Source organism: Lycium ferocissimum, chromosome 4 (genome assembly GCF_029784015.1).
Source record: "Lycium ferocissimum isolate CSIRO_LF1 chromosome 4, AGI_CSIRO_Lferr_CH_V1, whole genome shotgun sequence".
In the NCBI taxonomy this organism is placed as follows: domain Eukaryota; kingdom Viridiplantae; phylum Streptophyta; class Magnoliopsida; order Solanales; family Solanaceae; genus Lycium; species Lycium ferocissimum.
Genome location: NC_081345.1, coordinates 49873968 through 49896812, shown reverse-complemented (window position 1 = coordinate 49896812; position 22845 = coordinate 49873968). Strand labels below are relative to the sequence as shown.

Sequence of the window (22845 nt, the reverse complement as noted above, 5' to 3'; positions counted from 1 at the left end):
AATTTAATATCTCAAAAAGAATATTGTATAAATTCATTCTCGTTACACCAATTTAATGAGTCTTTAATATGATGATTGTCATAACTATCCCAACGTCTATTTTGTGTTGTAACAGACAACTGGTCACTTTTAATACCCTTGAATATCATCCGTTATCATCATCATTAGAGATGTTAATTGCCTTTATTGCTTTTATTTCTTTACATCTTTACTGCCAACGTTGGACTATATCCTTGAGCCACCTGATGAGATGGTATTTCCTATCCATATAAAGTCTATGTCTTCTTCTTTCACGTGGTCCGGAGCCAAAATGGCTTCTTTTTACAGCCATTACACCAAAATGGTATGCCTTTTTTTTTTTTAAAACCAAAATGGGTATTTCGTTGGATAACCAACGAAATACCCGCATCTATCTTACTGTTCATACCCGAATTATTTCAGTCAAATTATTATTATTATTATTTTTTTTTGCATTTCGTGCAATGTTGCACGAAATGCAACAAAATTTCTTTTTTTGTTTTATTTCATTTTTCATAGAAAAAACGAAATAAAAAAAAATAAAATTTGTTGCATTTCGTGAAAAACGAAATAAAAAAAAAGAAGAAATTTTGTTGCATTTCGTGCACTGTCCACGAAAAACGAAAAATTCTTTTTTTTTTATTTCGTTTACACAAAAACGAAATAGGAAAATATAATAATATTTGTTTTTTTTTTGTTTTTGTATTTCGTGATACTACTAACGAAATAGCATTAATTTTTTTTTTTTATTTGGTTCATACAAAAAACGAAATTAAAAAAAAAAAAAATTATCCTATTTCGTTGGTAGTCCAACGAAATAGGACAAATTTTTTTTTAATTATTTTAAACGAAATAAAAAAAAATTATTTCGTTTACACAAAACGAAATAGGAAAATATAATAATATTTGTTTTTTTTTATTATGTATTTCGTGATACTACTAACGAAATAGCATTAAATTTTTTTTTTCGGCGGATGATTTTAAAAAAAACATAAAGCGAGAGGGAGTTGGACTACGACACTGTGAACTGTGAGGCTTGAACTACGACGCTCTCGGATGGGAGGGGGGAAATCGCTCACTCGATAATGAAGATGGACGAGATGGAGAGGAAGATGAAGATGAAGATGAAGATGAAGATGAAGACGATAGCATTAGCGTCATTCCTGAGACTGACGAATATTAGAATATTTACATTAATAAGATATCGTTTATATTTTTAATGAAGTCGGATTTATTTAGTTGAAATTCAAATTGAAATAACATTGAAAAATGAAAAAGGTACAAATACAACACTTAACTAGCCGACATAACAACGAGAAAATGCTTATGGAAAATCATCTTCATCGGACATTTCGCGATGAGTTCCAATCGGGGGTAACATATAACCCCAATCAGTGTCCCTCTAAACGCAACCATCGCAAACGCATCCTATTATTTTCTTCGCGAATGCGGTTCAAAGCAAGATTCAATTCTTGGGGTGATGTGAGTGGCATACCTATTGCACGGCGTTTTGGACGATGTAGGCCACGACTTCTTAAATCGGTCTCGATATTATGAGCTTCATCCGGGCGGTAGTTCCATTCTCTCCTCATCTTGCTAATGTATTGTCTATTGTAGCGCTCGCTCGGATTAAGCGAGTACTCAAATTCACGTTCCAAAACCCATTTCCTACCCATTGACTCAAAAATGTCACCTGGGTGATACGTCATGGGGCCGCGTTGCCAGAAGAATGGATTCCACGATGACATTTTGAAAGAGTTTGTTTTAGCGTGGTGAGATGAATGAGGTATTATGGAAGACTATTTATAGAAAAATACATGGTGCGAAAAAGGTCTAAACCCCACATGCAATTTTCGTATTTATTAAATATTTTTGTTCATTTCTATTGGTTCAATCGGTTTTCGGACGAGTATTGAATAGTTGTCAAAATAATATCTTTTACATTTCGTGACTTAATTTGTGAAATTTTTACTTTTCTCCGCTTATAAATATTGTCCTATCTTTACCTATGGTATATCCTTCGTCTTTCAATTTTTATTTTATCCATCTCATATCTTTCATCTATTGTTTTTTCTCTTATCTGTTTCATATCCTTCAACTTTTATTTTTTCTCTCATATATTTCATAAAAGATGACGGAAACTCATGTTAAAGTGTATTTATTTTGGGGTGGTGAAGTTGTGTATGAAGCAGGTTCGGTTAGATACAACCGTGGTCTGAAATAGGGCAAAGGTTTCCAATTTCCCTAAAATATGATCGTACGCAACGCGTCTTAAGGAGTAAAATATTCGTAAATGATCTGAATTGTCGGTGGTTATAACCGGACGATGTCCAAGTTCATTTACAGATAGATGGTTCACCAATTTATGGTGAGATGCCAATTACGGACGATGAATCTTTATCGTCATTTCTTCGTTGTCCTGAGATTTTTAAAAATCACATATGCATAGCGGCGCTTGACATGTATGCTACAGTTCAACGCTCTACCCAGGTCGAAGTACCGACCAACAATGAGTTCGATTTTGGAGGTACTACCTATCTCCCAAGTTTGAATATTGGTTTTTCAAGGGGTGTAGTTCAACAACAAACAATTGTAGGATTTGGTAGTCAGTCAAATGATACAACTAATTATGTAGAACGATATGATGGTATGGCTTCACGCACGATCATAACTTTGATTGGAGTGGACGAGAATTGTGAGACGGGTGGACCAAATAATACTACTACGCGATTCCGTAATTTGAATTGTAATGTACGACACCCTTCACATCTGGCCCAAGCGAATTGGACGGTGATAGGTAAATATAATCATATTTTATTCACTTTATTCATGGATTGTATAATTGTATTTGACTTGTAAATTCTATGAATTTTTCTTATTTATAGGCATAACAATTTTGAAGATAACCCCGCATTGACTCAGCTCACACAAATTGTGAGCAATAACGATTTAGCTAATGATATAATAAATGAGTCGGATAGTGATAGTCCATTAGATCATGAAGGGACGGACGATGATCAATCGTCTGCTGACGGTGACGATTCTGATGAAGATGTTGCGGCCCCCGATAATGTTAGGTGTAAATTATCATTCAAATGTGATCCCATATTTGGATAATACGGAAAAGTAGAACCGGAAGATTTTGCATACATGAGAGATAACGGGTTCATTCGGTACACACTTTGGAATTCCGTAGAATCTAAAGTTATCAAATCGAGTTAGTTTGGTGCGACTAATTTTTTTAATAATATATTATTTTTGAATTTTGTGATTTTAATTGGTGTAATTAAGAATTGATATTTTTTCTTGTACATGCAAATAGGTATGTTATTTCACAACAAGAAGCAAATGAAAGGTGCGGTGAGACTCTATAATATAGCCCACAAAAAAGAATATAAAACGGATCAAGCCAAAAGGTACATTTTGGAAGGTTATTTGCAAGCGGCATGAGGAAGGTTGTAGTTGGATGATCCGTTTTTCGTTGATCGGAAGTGGTATGTGGAAAAGCGGGAAAAATGATTGAGCCACGTAATTGTGATACGGATGATTATACGGAGGATCATTTCAATTTGAATAGCAACATCATTGCTACTTCGTTGATACCATATGTTATGATCAATGCACAAATCGGTATTAAGTTTGTTCGGGAAACTATAAAAGGCATTCATCACTATACTCTCTAGTTATAGAAAAGCGCAAAAAGGGCGTAAGAAAGCTTTTGAGATGGTGTATGGTGATTTCGAAGGTTCTTTTAGGGCATTGCCTCGATACATGGCTGCCCTAGAACATTTCAATCCGGGCACTATTGTTGAGTGGACACACGAGTCAACTACAATGCAAGGCGAACACATCTTCAAGTATCTTTTACGGGCCTTTAAACCAAGTATCGATGGATTCAAAAGTTGCAGGCCGGTCATCTCAATAGATGGCACCCATGTCTATGGTAAGTATGAGATGAAATTGTTGATTGTTGTTGGCATTGATGCAAACGGAAATATTTTTCCACTTGCATATGCTATAGTTGCACGTGAGAGCTATGAGTCATGGACTTGGTTTCTCGATTTATTATGGAGACATGTTGTTTGTGATAGAAAAGGCATTGGACTAATTTCTGACCGTCACCAAGGGATCTTGCAATGTGTAATGACACATGAATGGTTACGACCACCCACCACACATCATAAATTTTGTGTTCGACATTTAAAAAGCAACTTTAACAAAAAAGTTTCTTAACTCTGATCTTGAGAAGCTAATGTGGTTGGCTGCTACAGAGCACCAGAATAAGAAATACCAAATGAGGATGCAACAAATCAAAACCTTGTCACTGCCCCGGCGCATATGTGGTTAAGCGAGCTTTCGAAGGAAAAATGGACATTGTATAAGGACGGTGGTTATAGGTGGGGGGCTATGACGACAAATGTCTACGAGTCTTACAATGGTTTATTGAAGAAAGCCCGTGGATTGCTGTTCTTGCCATGGTTCGCTTGACCTTTAAAAATCTTGTTGATCATTTTGTTAAAAGAAGCGCCCTTCTTTTGCTTTCTGCTAATGGTAAATAAGAAGACTTGGCCGCCGGTGTTGATAAGAAGTTCCATGAATATTGGGATAGGGCCTCCATGCACCTTTGATATGATGAACTACAACATTGTATTTGGGGTCTTGAGATTCGACATTTGCACACGAAGGTAAGGGTGGAAATGTCCATAAAGTCTCTAAGAGAATGGAAAAAAATGTTCGTGTGGGAAATGGAAAAACTACCACGTATGCCATGTTCCCATGCAATTAAATTACATCGGATCCGTAAAATTCAGCCTAAGGACTATGTTAGCAAGTACTACGGTTGTAGGTATTACAAGCAAACATACGGTGGAAAGTTTTCTCCCTTGGGTGATGAGGCATATTGGCACAAGTCCCTTACATTTAATTGCAAACACTTGCATACGAGCGAACTTACGGAGCCCGTAGAACAACTAGAAGGAGGAATGAAATGGATATTGCTCACTGCTCGCATGGCGAGGAGGTGTGGAACTTGCGAGCAAACCGGTCATAACAAAAATCGTTGTCCCAATCGTACTCAGTAGTTGTTGTTGCTTGTTTACTGTTAAGTTTTTTCATGAGTTCTATGTTATTGTTATTTTATGTAATCTTTGTTATCTTATGTAATCTTCAATAATATGTTGTCGTCCTTCAATAATATGTTGTCGTCCTTACTTTAAAATATAAACGGTTCGTATTGTATAGTTTAATTTTGTCTTTAATTTAACAGTTATTGTTGGATAGAACTTACACAACACTTTATTGAATGAACATAAAATTACATTATAATTGAAAATTAAAAAACATAACACATAGTTGTTCTAAGAGAGTTCGTTAGGCATGTCATCATCCGATTTGTAAAGTTCGTGTGCTAAAACACTTGCTCTTTCATGTTACGGTAGCGTGCGATTTGTTGCTGCACTTGTTCTTCGGCGAGCTTAAGGATATAGTACCTACAACGTCTCACCAACATCCTATTATTCTCCTTTCGAATTTGTTTCACAGCTATCTCATATTCTACCATATCCTGCGTTCCATCCACACGAGAGAATCGACGTGGCTTGGGTGCCCCCGATTGCTCAAGCTCATTCATGAGCATATTTGACTCATGGTACCTATGCTCCCATTCACGGCGTAATCCGCGGTAGTACTCACATGGATCTGATTTTTTCGGCATCCGAAAATCATCCTCTCGTTCGTCGAAGCATGTGCGGGTTGTACATGTCCATCTCAAAATCATATGGATCCCATGTTCCCCGATCGGCCCCATTGGGTGACTACGAACTTGAGCTATCATTTACGTTTTCAAGGGAATGCCCAAGCAAAAGGTGAGGAAGAGCTTCCAGGAGTGTTCTCTTTTTTGTTCGTCATTGTTTGGATAGTAAATAGATTTTTTAAGTCTCAGTCGAAGATTTTGGATAATTTGCGAAATGCAAAATAAAAAATTGGAGTACTCCAAGTTTATAAATAACTTTTCGTCATGTTGTTATATATCTTGTCCAAGCATTATTGCATACGTTAAAAAGAAGCTAAAAAGGAAGCTAGTTAGTAGGTTTCAATTCATTTTAAGAATCTTGGCAGAAGCATTGTACACTTATTTAATTTTCTCCAAGCATTATTGCATACGTTAAGAAGAAGCTAAAAAGGAAGCTAATTAGTAGGTTTCAATTCATTTTAAGAATCTTGGCAGAAGCATTGTACACTTATCTTTTCCAAGCATTGTTGCATACTTTAAGAATCATTGTTGTTATATATCTTTTATATTTCGTTGCATACTTTGCGAAATGCAGGCACAACTTTTTTAGCATGGACAAGTCAAATCCCAATTTTTTTTCCACGGATTCCTTGGTCTTGGTACATTGAAAGAGCTAACATTTTCTTACAATTGCATTCAATAGCTTGTACAAGTCAAAAGCTAAAAAAAAAAGCTAGTTAGTAGGTTTCAATTCATTTTAAGATTCTTGGCAGAAGCATTGTACACTTATTTAATCTTCTTCAAGCATTATTGCATACGTTAGGAAGAAGCTAAAAAGGAAACTAGTTAGTAGGTTGCATTATTGCATAAGTTAAGAAGAAGCTAAAAAGGAAAAAGCATTGTTGCAGAAGCTAAAAAGGAAAAAGCATTGTTGCATACTTTAAGAATCATTGTTGTGATTCAGAAACATTGTCAATAGTTTTCCTTCTCTTTTTTTTTTTTTTTTTTTTACACTTGGAAATGTATTCCTTTTATTTTTACATGGACAAGTCAAATCCAATTTTTTTTAAGAATCTTGTCAGAATTTATATTTCGTTGCATACTTTGCGAAATGCAAAGCTAAAAAATTTGACAAGTTAGAAGCTAAAAAAGAAGCTAGTCAATAGCTTTCAATTCATTTTAAGAATCTTGGCTTTTTATATAGAGCATTATTGCATATATATATATTATTTAATCTTCTCCAAGCATTATTGCATACGTTAAAATGTAAAATAAAAAGGAAACTAGTTAGTAGGTTGCATTATTGCATAAGTTAAGAAGAAGCTAAAAAGGAAAAAGCATTGTTGCAGCATAAGCTAAAAAGGAAAAAGCATTGTTGCATACTTTAAGAATCATTGTTGTGCTTCAAGCACAACAAAAAGTGTCAATAGTTTTCCTTCTCTTTTTTTTTTTTTTTTTTTTTTTTACTTGGAATTGTATTCCTTTTATTTTTACCTGGACAAATCAAAGAAATTAACAAATCAATATTCTGGAAATCCAATTTTTTTAAGAATCTTGTCGAAATTTATATTTCGTTATATATATATACTATATTGCGAATATATATAAGGCAAAGCTAAAAAATTTGACAAGTTAGAAGTATTATTGCACTTATCTTTTGCAAGCATTCTTGCATACTTTACGAATCTTGCCGGCAAATCAAATCCAATTTTGATTGTTAAAGTTTTTACATGTACAAGTCAAAAGCTAACAAAGAAGCTACTCAATAGCTTTCAGTTCATTTTAACAATCTTGGCAGAAGCTTGTTAACATTTTCTTACAATTGCATTTATCCAATTTATAAATAATCGGACTACTTCAACAAAAAAAAATCGTATTCGATTATCTATATCTCAATCTAACTAACTTCATTAATGTCTAAAAAACCTTTTTTCCGCGGATGGTTTTAAAAAAAATATATAAAGGAGAGGGGAGTTGGATTATAGCGCTATGAAACTTGTGGGGCTTGGACTACGACGCTCTCGGATGGGAGGGGAAATCGCTAACTCGATAATTCATATTGACGAAATACACCATAATTCATATTGACGAAATATATGTCGCTATAATAAGTCATATATAAGTCTAAATAGCCATAGATACACAATAAATTTTCAAAATAAGTTGTTAAAGCTCCTCATGCATCCCTACTTGTGCATCTTTTCCTCCCACCAGTGCCACATTGTGTTGGACGGCGATCACTACGAGATCTGCGCGGACGAGCAGCCTCATGCATCCCTTCCGCACCCTATAAATATCATACAACATAAAAGTTACTTTTTAATGCGACACTTAAATTATATATATAAAAATTTAAATTCAAGATGAACCTGTGCCTCTAAGTCACGAACGTACGGCGTAGGTGCATATGCATCATTAAAGCGAGCCTCCTTCCATCATAGGGAAAATTAGTTGGAGGTCGAGATGAGGTACTAGTCTCAGGAACTTGGAAAAGGAGGTTGTCCAAAGCCTGTTGGCTCCAAGGTTGTGAGGAACTGCTAAATTGGGTGAAACCTTGTAATGTTGACGGAGCTTGTGGAGTGACCATATTAGATGAGTTATATGGAGTCTCCGACTGAATCATAGATGGGCCAGGAAATTCCATCGATGGATAATAAGGGCTAGGTAAATTCGTATGTGGTTCATGTGGACAGGATGGGTGATATGAGGTGGGTAAATTCGTAGGTGGATGATAGGAAGCAGTCGTAGATGGGCCGACATTACAACAGAATGAATGAGCCGGGTCCAGGTGTGGCGCTAGATCGTCAACTTGATCGTCATCAATAAGGTGGTTCGCCACCGACCTCGACCCGTGGGTTACCGGCCACGACGTACATTTGCACGATCCCGATGACTAGTTGGCAACTTAGGCGGTGCCACATAAACTATTGGTGGTATGTAATCGGGATCAAATGTCAACCTCGTCCCCATTGCAGCAGCATTCAGACACTCAGTCGACATGTTAATAAACCTTTGCATCAATGCATTCATACCACCGAGAATCGAAGGCCACTCGACGGAGCTTCACGAAACACTGTAAGCCAAATGTCTAACTTTATGAATTCCACGCGCCTACAAAAAAATATAACAAACAGTGACGTAAGAAAGCCATTTATTGGCAAAAAGAAATTAATATGTATCAAGATATATTAATTAGTAGTAGCAGTAATTTTGTTTCTACTCAAATGTTAGAAAACTATATAGTACATCATTAACTGTCTATTTAACTTGATATGCACCAAAAGTTACATACCAGTGCTTCATGCCTCCCTGCGAGGTGTTGGTATCCCCATCCACGGTATGTTACGGATTTCCTATCGAGTGCGAGAGTACCTCCGGTACCAATGAAAATATTCGGAATTCGGTCCGGGAGCTACGGTAGCATATGGTGCTTCAACTATTAGTTCCCGACGGCGTTCCCACCAATATTCGACTGCCTCAAAACTTTCCCTTATCTCCGACTTACCGTAAATCGCTTATCCAGTGAAAAGTGAAATGGTCTATGTGGGGGGAGTGATCGGGAACAGACTGCTCCCTACCAAATTGTCGGTTGACCCGACCCACCATGTGCCACTCTCGGTAAATTCCACAAATGAGTGCCAACTGCGCCATCCAAATGTCTTGACCACGTCGGCACCACTCCCGGAAGTCCATCATTGATGGCCTCGTATAAGGCTCCCACACAAACTATGATAGCAAAAATATTATACAGTCATTTATAATTTATAAGACAAATTATACATTTTGTCATTACAACAAACATCCATTTTGCATTTTCAGTTAAGTAAAAATTAGAACATTCAAGCAATTTCCTTCCTTCCAAATACACAAAATTTCATCATTTCCAAATCGTGCAAATGACGAATCAAAAATACTCAATAGTAGAAAGCGTATCATGACCAAATCCTTGCTAGAAGCACTTTCTTTTTATTCAGTTCCAAAGCATAACAAGAACATGCTACAATGGATTTTGATGGAAATAAAAATAAAATAAAATAGTTTAGTAACCTTCTAGCCATTAAAACAAACCTAGACAAAATACTAATTATGCTAAAAGAAGAAAAGCTAATAAAAAATATCACAACCAGTAGCAAGTTGTAGCAAATTAGCTATAACAAATTAAAACAAAATCAACCCATTATCACGGTACGAGTTAGCAAAAAATGAATAAATCTATAAAAACTCTATTGTTGTTATATTTTTCACATTTCTTATCAAAAAAAAAATTTAAAAGGAAAAATACACATCATCAGTTAGGTTGTCTAAAACATCTCTACAAATTACTAGCACAGCTCGTGCCTCGCTTTCACGAGCTCCACGCCGAGTCCACTTCTGTGCAAATACAATATCTCGTTCGTTTACTCTTCGAGGACGAAGTAATGGCTGCATCGGGATTATTCGCTCCCAAGCCCAAACCTGTATAAGTAAATTTAAATATATAAACATTTTTTTTTAATTAAATAAAATAACCCAAAAATACACATGAAAATTGTGTTGTTATGGTTGGGTTAGATAATGCTCTAATATTGTCGTCTAATATTGTCGTGCAAGTCATTCGACAATATTATAATTTTTAATGATTTATTATACAAATTATAACACTAGGAAATCTAAAATATTATTTAAAAGATAGCGAGAGAAGTTGACTATATAAACGTGTATCAAGCAATACTTTTAAATTGTTAGCGTGATAACTCAAGGAAATATGGTTAGTCGACATTTATATATGTACACAAATATTAATAATCAGTTGCATTATATATAGTGGTACATTTAGTGTTTCTAATAAAGCTCAACTTTCGGTTCCTAATTTCATTTTTCAAAATTTGGGTAATGGTGGTTATAAGAATGTTTGCTTGATCTCTTATTTCTATAACACTAGGAAATCTGAAGTAGAGCAATATAATATTGCAATTCACGTACCGTAACAAAGCAATAAATCCACAAACATCACGGCTATTAGACATCGAAGCACGGCATAGACAAGCGTACAAGTATGATAATGCAAATTGTATGATAATGCTTTGCCCCAAGCTTTACCGCCTATTGTATCAAGGTCGCTATGTCAAGCAAAAAGTGTAAACTAAGCCTTGAACCCCGAATTATCGGGGAATATACACCACCAATCAACCAAAGCGGTACAACGACCTCTTTTGTACCTCGGCCTCATCGGTGTGTTCATCAATAATATCATTCCCGGCAATCAAGGTTTCCAAATGATTAGATAATTGTGTTATTACCAACAAGCTATTACCTATAATTGCTTCTTCTCCGGGCAACCAACCAGTAAGGTCGTACATCAATTCCCGCCACGCTGATTTAGTTATATTTTTAACATTACTCTGCACCAATGGTTGGCCATCCACGGAATGCCATATAACACCTCGACATCCTGCCGGTGTGATGGTACATTCGCCGGTCCGCATATGAAATGTATGCGTCTCGGGACGCCTCTCTCAATAAGTGCGGTGATGATTCCTTCATCATCCGCACATTACCTACGCCAAAACTCCCCCAAATCCACACCTCTCAAAGTAATTGAGGATGCGATTATGTAAAGGGTATTGCCTTACGTGATTCCGGTAATTCATGATCCGCACGACGTATAAATAAACACGCGTTCGTCCGTCAATGTTCCATCCCACACGGCTCGGGATCGATGTTGTTCTTTGGAGTGTTAATAAATCATAGTTTTACTGACACGGATGTACGGTGACTCGGGGCGATCCATATCTATAACATTGCAACACCAAGCCACCGCATTAGAATAATTGACAACACCTTACACAATTGTTTACTATATATTCAATAGGAAAGTCAACAAAGGTCAAACTATAAGATATATTATCACGTGAGAAAAGAAAAAAAATTAATAAGAGTACAACCGTCAAAAAATAATTGCGGTTCCTATGGGGTCAACGAAATGTAATTAAACTTTTGGTTAAACTCATAATTAATTGCCATAATAGTATTCATCTTACATATAACTACTTCTTTTCTATTTAAAACAAACCATATGATCGGAGAGGGGATGCAAGGTCAACCAATTTTTTTTTACCGGATCGTAAAGATTTCGTTAGTTATCCAACGAAATACCCATTTTGGTATTAAAAAAAAAAAAGGTCATGCTATTTTTCTCTATTATCTTCATAAACAAGTCCAACTTCCTCACAGTTTCTTGATCTTATACTTTTAATTTGAAAAGTAAAAATTCTTCATGCTTATCAACAACAAATAATCTCCAACGACTAGTCACAATTTGAACATAGAAAATGACCCAACAAATGATACAAATATCTTTATGTTATGTTTAACAATCTTACTTTCCTCACAATTTCTTCATCTTTTTTTTAAATGTTGTTCTATGAAAATGACTAACTAAAAGAACATTTTATAATATAAATTTATACCTTTTTAATCAGTAACTTCGACGATCTTTTTAGTATTTTAATTGTAGTTCGTTGAGCAATAAACTCTACTAACATTTTTTAAAGCTTTTTTAATTGAAGCAACGGCCGAAATTACCAATTATTGATTAACTAAACTTGTAACTTTTGTTTTCTTTATTATAGTCTACTACACTAAGTACTAAATCAAAAAATATATGTAAAAACTTATAAAATTAAGAAATTACCTCAATTTGAAGAAGATTATAGGGCAAAAGTTGAGGAATCCTTGTGATAGGATTAGTAGAAAAAGAAGAAAAGAATGAAGAACGGAAGAAGAGAAATAATGGAGGAAGAGGAAGAAGGGAGAATGGAGAATGGAGAATGGAGAAGGTCAAACAAAATATAAAAAACCTTAGCTTCCGTATGCAATGTATACAAAAGTGCAAAGTATGCAACGAAATATATGCAACGAAATATAAAAGAAAAAAATCAATTTTTTAGCTTTGCATTTCGCAAAGTATGCAACGAAATATTAAAGTGCAACAATGCTTCTTCCAAGTCAAAAAAAAATTGAAAGCTATTCACTAGCTTCTTTTTTAGCTTCTGACTTGGAAGCAATTCTTCTGACAAGATTCTTAAAAATAATTGAAAGCTATTGTCCCTATAAAAAACAGTGAACAATGGAATCCGTTTCCACCAATTTTTTTAACTTTGCATTTCGCAAAGTATGCGTGAAATATCAAAGTACAACAATGCTTCTTCTAAGTTAAAAAAAAAATTTAAAGTTAGTTAGTTTGAGATTTAGATAATCGAATACGATGAATATAAACGAAATGCAAAAAAAAAAAAAATTATTTTCCTATTTCCTTTTTATATAAACGAAATACAAAAAAAAAAAATTATATTTTCCTATTTCATTTTTGTATAAATGAAATAAAAAATTTAATGCTATTTCGTTAGTAGTATCACGAAATACAAAAAAAAAAAATATTATTATATTTTCCTATTTCGTTTTTGTGTAAACGAAATAAAAAAAAAAAAAGAATTTTTCGTTTTTCATATAAAAAACGAAATAAAACAAAAAAAAAAAATTTGTTGCATTTCGTGCAATGTCCAACGAAATGCAACAAATTTTATTTTTTATTTTTATTTCGTTTTTAATATAAAAAACGAAATTAAAAAAAAAAAAAAAGAAATTTTGTTGCATTTTTTTATTGCAATGTTAAAACGAAATGCAAAAAAAAAATTTTTTTTTTTTTTTTTTTTTAATTTCGTTTTTAATATGAAAAACGAAATAAAAAAAAAAAAGAAATTTTGTTGCATTTCGTTGGACAGTGCACAAAATGCAACAATTTTTTTTTATTTCGTTTTTTATATGAAAAACGAAATAAAACAAAAAAAGAAATTTTGTTGCATTTCGTGCAACATTGCACAAAATGAAAAAAAAAAAAAAAAAAAAAAAAATAATTTGACTGAAATAATTCGGGTATGAACAGTAAGATGCGGGTATTTCGTTGGTTATCCAACGAAATACCCATTTTGGTTTAAAAAAAAAAAAGGCATGCCATTTTTGTGTAATGGCTGTAAAAAGAAGCCATTTTGGCTCCGACTCGAAATAAACCAATACAAAATTCTCCTACTCTATTATATTGTACTGGATTTTCGTGTTTAATCTTTGTTAGATTTTGGCTCATAGTTTTATACTAGAAGAGCTTGTTGAATTTTAGAGATACACCTATACCGGGTGAAATATCCTTAAGGACAGTGTCTTAATTGACATGCCTCAAGCTTTTGAGAATTTCTTGTAAGGTTTGTGATCAAGACAAAGGTGTCAAGTGGGCCGGGCCAGGCCATATAAATGGGGGGTCACATGGGGCCGGGCCATAGTTAGTGGGCCGGGTTGGAGGAGGGAAAGGGTTGTCCGGCCCAGCCCCCTACCCGGGTAGGGGTACGTAGTGGGCTAAGTGGGCCGGGATTTTTTTTTTTTTAAAGTTCTAATACAAAAATAGACATTTACATTTACTACTAATAATAAAATTAACATTTACAATTAATGATAAAATTGCTAAATTAAAAAAAGTTTAGTCGTCGTCAAATTCAAAAAGCTAGCCATTGTAAATTTAAAAAACTAGTCGTTGCTAATTTTATTTGAACCCCTAAATTTATGAATAACTGCCCTTTGGTCATATTTTCAAACTATAAATACCCCTCCATTCTTCTTCATTTTCACACAATTCTTCCACAATTCTCTTTTTATCTAAATTTGCTATTCAACTAGTGTACATTACTTCACCTCCACCTTCTCCTCGAGTTCAAGATCAACTTCAAGTGCGGTGGATGCATTTTCACGAGTAAATGAGGAACATGTTAAATGTCAACATTGTGGTGACATATATCTCCACAAGTCCGAGCGTCGGGTATTAGCCTATTAGGGGGGGGGGGTGGAGGGGGTACCGGTGTGTTGCGTAGACACTTGTGAAAAGGCATGAAATTGAACTGAATGATTTATCAAAGGTATATTTGTTGAGATAATTACTATCACAATCTAATATAAACTATATACTGAAAATGTATCAAAGGTATATTTGTTGAGAAAACAAGATTGTCTAGCTTTAAAAGACAATTTTAAAGAAAACTAAAGTGCTCCATAACAAGAGACTCCTAATTTATTGGGATACAATGATTTTAAAATACTTATTATTAGTAATAAATGTAGTACTTATCTTGTTTTTTTTTTTTTTTTATTTGAAGTGGGCCGAGGCGGGCGCCCACGATGGGCCATCACCCGGCCACTCTTGGTGGGCGGGGGCCGTGTGGTGTGCCTTGTTCGGCTCAAACCCTAATAAATCCCACCTAGCCCAGCCCCTTATACCTCTTAGTGGGTCTGGGCCAGGCCGGTGGTGGGCCGGCTTTACTGGGCCAGGTTCGGGCTGGCCCGGCCCACTTGACAGGCTTAGATCAAGTATCCTCCGACAAGGTTCCTGTTCAAGTATTTTCCGTAGGATTTCCAACAAGTCAGCTCTCTAATTCTCTATACCCTCTCAAAAGTCAAAATATACATAGAACTAAAATAATTCAAGATTCTGAATGGCAACCAAAGTCTACATTGTGTATGTGTTCCCCTTGTTCTTTTTCAGTTTCTTGATATGTATATCAAATGTATATTTATCTCTATGTGTGTGAGTCATCTTTTATTCTGTCTTCTGCAAATCAAATCAATTTTGTTTGAAATTTTAGAGTGGAAAGGAATGTGCGTTTTATTCATTTTTAGTTTCTTTGATATACTTCATGAATTCTTCTATTATTATTTGTTATCCTTTGTGAATTCTTTATGTTGGTTTTGTTCATCTTCATTCATCAAGTTCTGTTAATTTGGGTTTGATCGTGTAACTAATTCTTCATGACATGCTTTATGTTAAAACTTATATGGAGTACTTGAATAGTTTGGAGTTCAGGAGTATCGTGTTCAAGCCTTAAAAATGAAAAATTCCTGGTAAGAAGTGCTCTTCCTTTTAAAGGCCCTACATGGTGCGAACTTCTAGTACTTAGGCCGTTGGGTGCTAGACACCAGATGGTTACACAAAAGAAAGAATAGTTTGAAGTTTGTAAAAATATTTTGATTAATAATTTTGTTTATTAAAGCTGTGTAAATTTGTAAATTGCTCTGTCAATAGCTGTCTTATAAAGTACAAGACTTGTGAATTTTTTCAAGTGCCTTAAACAGTATAGAATAATCTATTTGTTGACGATTTCCGATTATTGATTGCTCTCTGACTACTGTTTATAACTTATACATTGTCCTGTTTTCGTTTGTAGAAGCATTTTATGAAATTGGATTGTCATGCTTATGTGCTATTCCAAATGTCCACGTGGACTTTCTACATCTTTTCAAACTGTAAACTAAAGTCAAAGTTGTGGGCCTGTACATTTAATTTTATTCTTGGATTAAAAAACTAATGAACATGTCCATTAAATTTTGGGCAGCTACTATTCAATGTATGGACATGTTGAGAAGCTGGTACAAGAGATAAAGAAAGGTGCTGCATCAGTTGAGGGTGTTGAACCTAAGCTATGGCAGGTCCGTTAACGACATATCACACCATCTTGTAGAGTTTTTCAGATTTATGCACTGACTTTGTGGAGATCTTTTACACTATCATATTTAGTTGACCTACGGCAATAGATCACTTTATAATAAGTCCAATAAAAGTAACTGTTAACAAACAAGAAAATCTTTGACCGGAATTTATTCGTGTAGCCTTTAAATATTTTAAACTTTAATTATTAATATGACTTATAGTATTTTTTATGTAGTTTCTAATTATATACATTATTTTTCAAAAATCTTAAAGATTGTATGTCCGAATTCACAAATTTGACTCTCGAAATTCGAACTTTATAACATAAATTGGGACATAGGAAGTAGTTAAATAACATTGTTGTATCTAGTTATATATTGTCAGTATATATAATTTAAATTTGTTTGTTTCTTTAATCTTATATGCCAATGTATATATGGTACAGGTACCAGAGATTCTATCAGAAGAAATTCTTGCAAAGATGAGTGCACCTCAGAAAGGTGATGCACCAGTGATTATACCAGATGATCTTGCTGAGGCTGATGGCTTTATATTTGGTTTTCCAACAAGGTTTGGGATGATGCCTGCTCAATTTAAGACTTTTCTTGATGCAACTGGTGGTCTCTGGGAAACTCAAGCTCTAGCTGGCAAACCTGCTGGCATTTTCTATAGCACTGGTTCTCAAGGAGGCCAAGAAACTACCGCGTTAGTCCTTTTCTTTTCCTTGAATGTCTTCAATTTTGTGTGTATTTTTAGCTATGTTATATGACTCCTTCGCTAATAGGCATGACAAGGGTGTGGATACAATGCATTGGATGCCTATACTTATTGTATATGGAAGTTTTCACAAACTACTTCAACATTTAAAGAAGTGAACAAATCAGCTACATCATATTAAGAAAAACACAATTCCAGTACATTACTGCAACATAGTTGTCCTCGGTAATTTTTCATTTTTCCAAATGTATTCATAGTGATTTATTAAAAAACAGTACTAAATACTTCTTTCTTTTATATACGGCATCAAACAACCGCTGGCCTCTAATAGGCAAATGAGGCTAGGAAGCATTGATTGTCACGTGGTGTCCTTTTATTTTTTTTATCTATATCCTATGTATATTTGGTAAAATTTTCGATGAAATAATATGAATGTTGACAGCAATTACACAACTTGTTCACCATGGAAAGATTTGTCGTTCCAATTGGCTACACGTTTGGAGCTAGCATGTTTGAGATGGAGAAAATCAAAGGTGGAAGTCCATATGGTGCTGGTACTTTTGCTGGTGATGACTCTAAACAGCCTACAGAGCTTGAATTGGAGCAAGCTTTTCATCAGGGGAAATACATTGGCAACATCTTTTTGTGCCCAAAATCACTGGATGTTACACCAGGTGTACTTATTGAGAAACAACTAGCTATATATCTTCAACACATAATAACTAGCACTTGCATCACAATGCATAAACTTGACAATCAGTTTATAAGGGAGTTGCAAAGATTAATCTTTACCCATTGATCAATTTTATCTTTTCTCTACTCTTCAACTGGAACATTATCTTTTGTTCTAATTATATTTTCGAGGTTGATACTAAATGAGAAAAGAAATCTGTTGTTTCCATAGAGATACATGCATCAATCCCGCAATGACAAACCCAGCGAAGCTTGATGCATAGTCCGGATTAAACAGAAAGGAGGGAAAAACATATGCAATCTAAGAAGGAAAAGTATACAACCAAATCCAGTTTCTTATTTCAGCGATTCCAACTTGATAATTCTGACTAATTTTTGAAAAAGCAACCACCACAAAACATCACAGCGTGCATGTTTTTGAATCAGTAGATTCGAATATTTAGCCAAAATTGTCTCTTATCTTTGGGATAGGCTCAATTTTATCCTCTAAATATAATCCTGAGCACCATTTATCCTCTAAGTTTGCAAAAATTGAGCAGTTTTAGTCCAATTAACGACACATGGCTAAACCATTTAAAAAACTAAACGGAACACATGCTACTCACATGACAAGATAAAAAGAAATTGAAATCTTACACAAATGCAACTTTTTAAAAAGGTATTTAAAAAAGTTACAACTACTTTCAGAAAATTACATAAATATAATTTATTCTAATTTTTAACTTTTTAATTACATTGTGTACAACTTTTCATATATCCCTTAAATATCTCTATGAAATGCATTAAAATGGAAAACTTGGCTTCCCTAAAATTCTAATTATGTATGGATTACCGCTAAAATAGGATCTTAATTAATAATTGATTCCCCATCACATAAAACTTGGCTTACTTTCTGCCATCACATATTTATTATTCAATTTTTCTCTCTCTTCCATGAAATAGGAAAATTAACTCTGTTAAATTATTTGTATATATTTAATAGAGTATACAATGTATGCCTAATATATGAATATTCTAGTGTGGTTCTTCAATATACCTGATATATGAATGCAATAGTATATGCACTCAAATATATATATATATATATATATATATATATATATGATAATACCTTTTGTGTAATATACATAAGAAATAAAATCATATAGTATATAGTAATAGTTATATACATAACAAATAATATTATATATAGTATAATAGTGAAATATACGTAATATATAAGTACAATAATATATATTAGGGTGAAAATCTTTTTCACCCCCCAACTTTGCTTTAGGAATCAAACTCCCCACTCAACTATGAACAATATACATTCTACCCCCTTTATCCTATGTAATGTCTAATTTACCCTTGACATTTTCAATACTCCATCTATGTAATACCTTCTTATACTATATAAAATATTTTTTTTAACCTAGGTATTTATAGATTTTTATTTAAATTCATATTATAAGTAGAATAATCCTTTTATGAATTTATCACAAAATCTAATGTTACTTTTTATGATTGATATTTTAATATTACATGCATTAAGTATATATTATGCATATGTGTGTGTGTCTATATCTATATATCTATCTATCTATATATATATATATATATGTATGTATGTATATATTTAAGTTTCACTTCTCTCTTATTCTTTATTGTTAATATATAAACAAGTTTTGGTTGTCATTAACGGAACATTTAAAATTATAATTTATAATTTATTTATAATAGAATAGATAATTTTTTAGGAATTTGTTATAGAGTATACCTCTATTTTTATTAATTATTTTGTATTACTTGCATTGAAATATATTTATAAAGCTATTATTACCTATTAGTTTTTACTTGTATAAATAAGTATCAGAGTTTTGGTTATTATTAATAATAAAATACTTATTCTTCTCATTTATTTCATTATAGAACGACATTAAGTAATATACTTAACTAGTATTTCTCACTTTTCTTTTTCCCTCTCGAAAATAATATTTATTTTCTTATAGGAAATTTGATACATAGCTTAAAGAGATAAAAAAAATCATCATTTTAAAGAAGTAAAAAAAAAAAAAAAAAAAAAAAAAAAACAAGTTGATAATGTAAGGGTCATATAAACAGTAATGTACTTGTTTATGGATTAGATCAGTGGCAGAGCTAGGATTTCCACCGAGGGGGTTCAAAATATAAAAAAGTAAACATACGAAGAAGCCTAAGGGGGTTCAACATCTACTATATATGCATAAAAAAAAAATTTAACCTTGTAAAGATAGTGTTTTTTTCCTCCGAGGGGGTTCGGATGAACACCCTCGGCTCTATGTGGCTCCGCCACTGGATTAGATAGCTAAGTAAGTTAGAGATTTTTAGAAAAGCAATTAATGTGTTTTGATATGTATTTAATTTGGTTATCATGAACATATGAAGCTCCTTATTTTTAGCCTTTTATTCATAGCAACATCTTTATTTATGGTATAAAATCATATATACCCTATGTATATAGTATATTTTGTACATTATGTAATCTAATTAATAGTTGTAGATTATGAAATATTATATTCAATAACTAGTATTTATGTAACTTCCCAAAAAAGGGAGTCGTCGCCCTGGTCTTCTTCCCCAATGCTCCATTTCCCACGTTCCATGTCTTACTTTGGAATTTTTTTTCCTCATTCGGTGTTCGGTTTTCGCATTGGAGTTCAACTATATCCGAATTTGCGCCGCGTAGGGTTTCATTTGGCCCGGAAGCGATCCCTACCAAGAATTTTTTCATACCCAGACTCGAACCCGAGACCTCTGATTAAGGGAGGAGCAACATCTTTTGATGGTACTTTGGAACCTCGTTCCAACAGTAAAAAGAAAATCTCCTTGGCATCTTCATAAATCGAGTATGAAAATCTAATTTTGTCTTACATTTGATGTGATACTTGTTGGGCTCAACCAACCCCCATATTCGCTTCGTACTCAATCCTAAAACCTGTGAGGAAATCTAAGAAAATAATAAATCTTACAAGGTAGTCTACATATAGAGTTATTCCTTACTGTAGATATGTATGACCAAGAGACATAATTTGAACCACAAAATCTAACTGCCAGGAGAGGCTATTGTTGCCTAAGGCCTAATTATATGTTCTTCCTCCATTGAAGTTAAAGGCCATTATTGTCTATTTAAAAGAAGAAAAAGAAGAACCAGCAGCAACGGCTGATTTGAATCAACGCATTACCTAGCACTAGTGTAGTTGATAGAGTTGTAACTAGAATGTAAAGGGAAAAAAAAAAAGTTAAAAGATCAGGATGTCATTAAATAGTGTTAGTTAGAAAAGGAGGATAGCTAGGAATATGAACAAAGCTTGAGTTCAAGTTACGAGAGGGTGATAAAAACTCAGCAATGTTGGCAATAATCCTTTATATATTTGCGTTAAGAAATCCACATAATAATAAATATAAATAATTCATCATGACCTTGTAAGTTATCTTTGCTAAAGGGGAAAATGTGCAAATATACCCCTCAACTTTGTGATATCTAGAGCAGATATACCCTCTGTTATAAAAGTGGTGTAAATATACCCCTGTCGTTGCAAAATGGTGCATGCAAAATAGTGCAAATATACCCTTGTTGCTGACGGATTTTTGTTTAAAAATCATTTAGTTTATTTTTTAATTAAAAAAATATCACGTGGCTTTAAAAAAATGTCTACCCATTTTTTTTGAGTAGACATATTTTTCTAAAGCCACATGATAGTGGACCGGGTATGGTTCGTTAAAAAAATGGGTAGAATTTTTTTTTTAAAGCCACTGAGATATTTTTTTAAACTACCAGAGATCCACCGGAATTTTTTTTTTACCATGTGGCGTTAGAAAAATATGTCTTCTCAAAAAAAAAAAAAGAGTAGACTTTTTTTTAAAGCCACATGGTATTTTTTTAATTAAAAAATAAGGTAAATGATTAAAAAAAAAAAATCCCGTTAGCGAAAAGAGTATATTTGCACTATTTGTGTGAGGGCAGAGGTATATTTGCACCATTTTGTAACGACAAGGGTATAGAGGCACCACTTTTTTAACGGGAAGTATATCTGCTTTAAATCGCAAAGTTGAGGGGTATATTTGCACTTTTGCCCTTGCTAAAATTCAAAGCCCACAAACTCAAAATTTTGGATTCGCACATATTTTGTCAACAATGCAGCAGACAAATAAGGATTCTTTTTTTCTTGTTTATGTAGCGGATAGTCCTAGGAACTTAGTGAACGCTTCTGGCCCTAAGCATACCAGAAACGAAGTCACACTAAATGGGAGCCCCCTCCTAGGGGCCATTTCAAGCTCAATATTGATGGAGCTGCTAACTCTAATAATGGTATTGGGGGATCAGGGGCATCATTAGAAACTCTAGTGGGGATTGGGTCATGGGTTTCCTGAAAAGCTCCTTAAGTATGACCAACAGCATGAATGAAATCCTGGCCCTTCGTCAAGGACTGCAAATGGCAGTGAATAATAATCTCATGCCATTAAGGGTAGAAGTTGACTCAAGTGAGACAATCAATATGCTCAATAATGGACATGAATTTTTAACCCTATTATTTTTTAATGCAGGTCACTGCTAATGAAGCTGAGGAAGCCTCTGGTGCAACACATATACCGGGAACAAAATAGAGTGGCAGATGCCTTAGCAAAGCAAAGAATGAAGGATGAAGTTATTTGACAACCCGAAATTTTTGTTAGTTCCTCTAATGTTTGCAAACGAAATATTTTGGGCAGACATTTTAGAAACTACTTTTAAACGTTTTATTCTGGATTGTAATACTTTTGTGAAACTTGTAAACTATAATGCTACATGGTGTATCACAAATGGTGCAAGTGCCACTGACTATGCTAACTAGCTTTTATTAATATGAAATATCGTTTATTGATTAAACCAAAAAAAAAAAAAAAAACCTTAGTGATCGCTCTATTCCAGAACGCTTACATATATATTGTTCATAGTGACCTTGTATTTTTTTTTTTTGTTTATATGCATAAGTCATAACTATTAATAAAGTAAGCCTAAAAATTAAATAAACATCTTATTTTAGATGAAAAAGTTAAATAAATTTATGTGTGACAAATATAACTCCTAATTCATTGGTAGCAGAACTCTTTGATAGTTCGACCCTTATCCCCGTCTAACTCAACTTTTCGACCGTACGACTATTGTGATTGCGAGAGA

The 22845-nt window shown here is 33.7% G+C and overlaps 1 pseudogene; it reads left to right on the top strand.

Annotated features, from left to right (window-relative positions):
* Positions 1-15264: 15264 nt before the first annotated feature.
* On the top strand, positions 15265-22292 carry LOC132054155 (NAD(P)H dehydrogenase (quinone) FQR1-like; annotated as a pseudogene).
* The last annotated feature ends 553 nt before the right edge of the window (positions 22293-22845 follow it).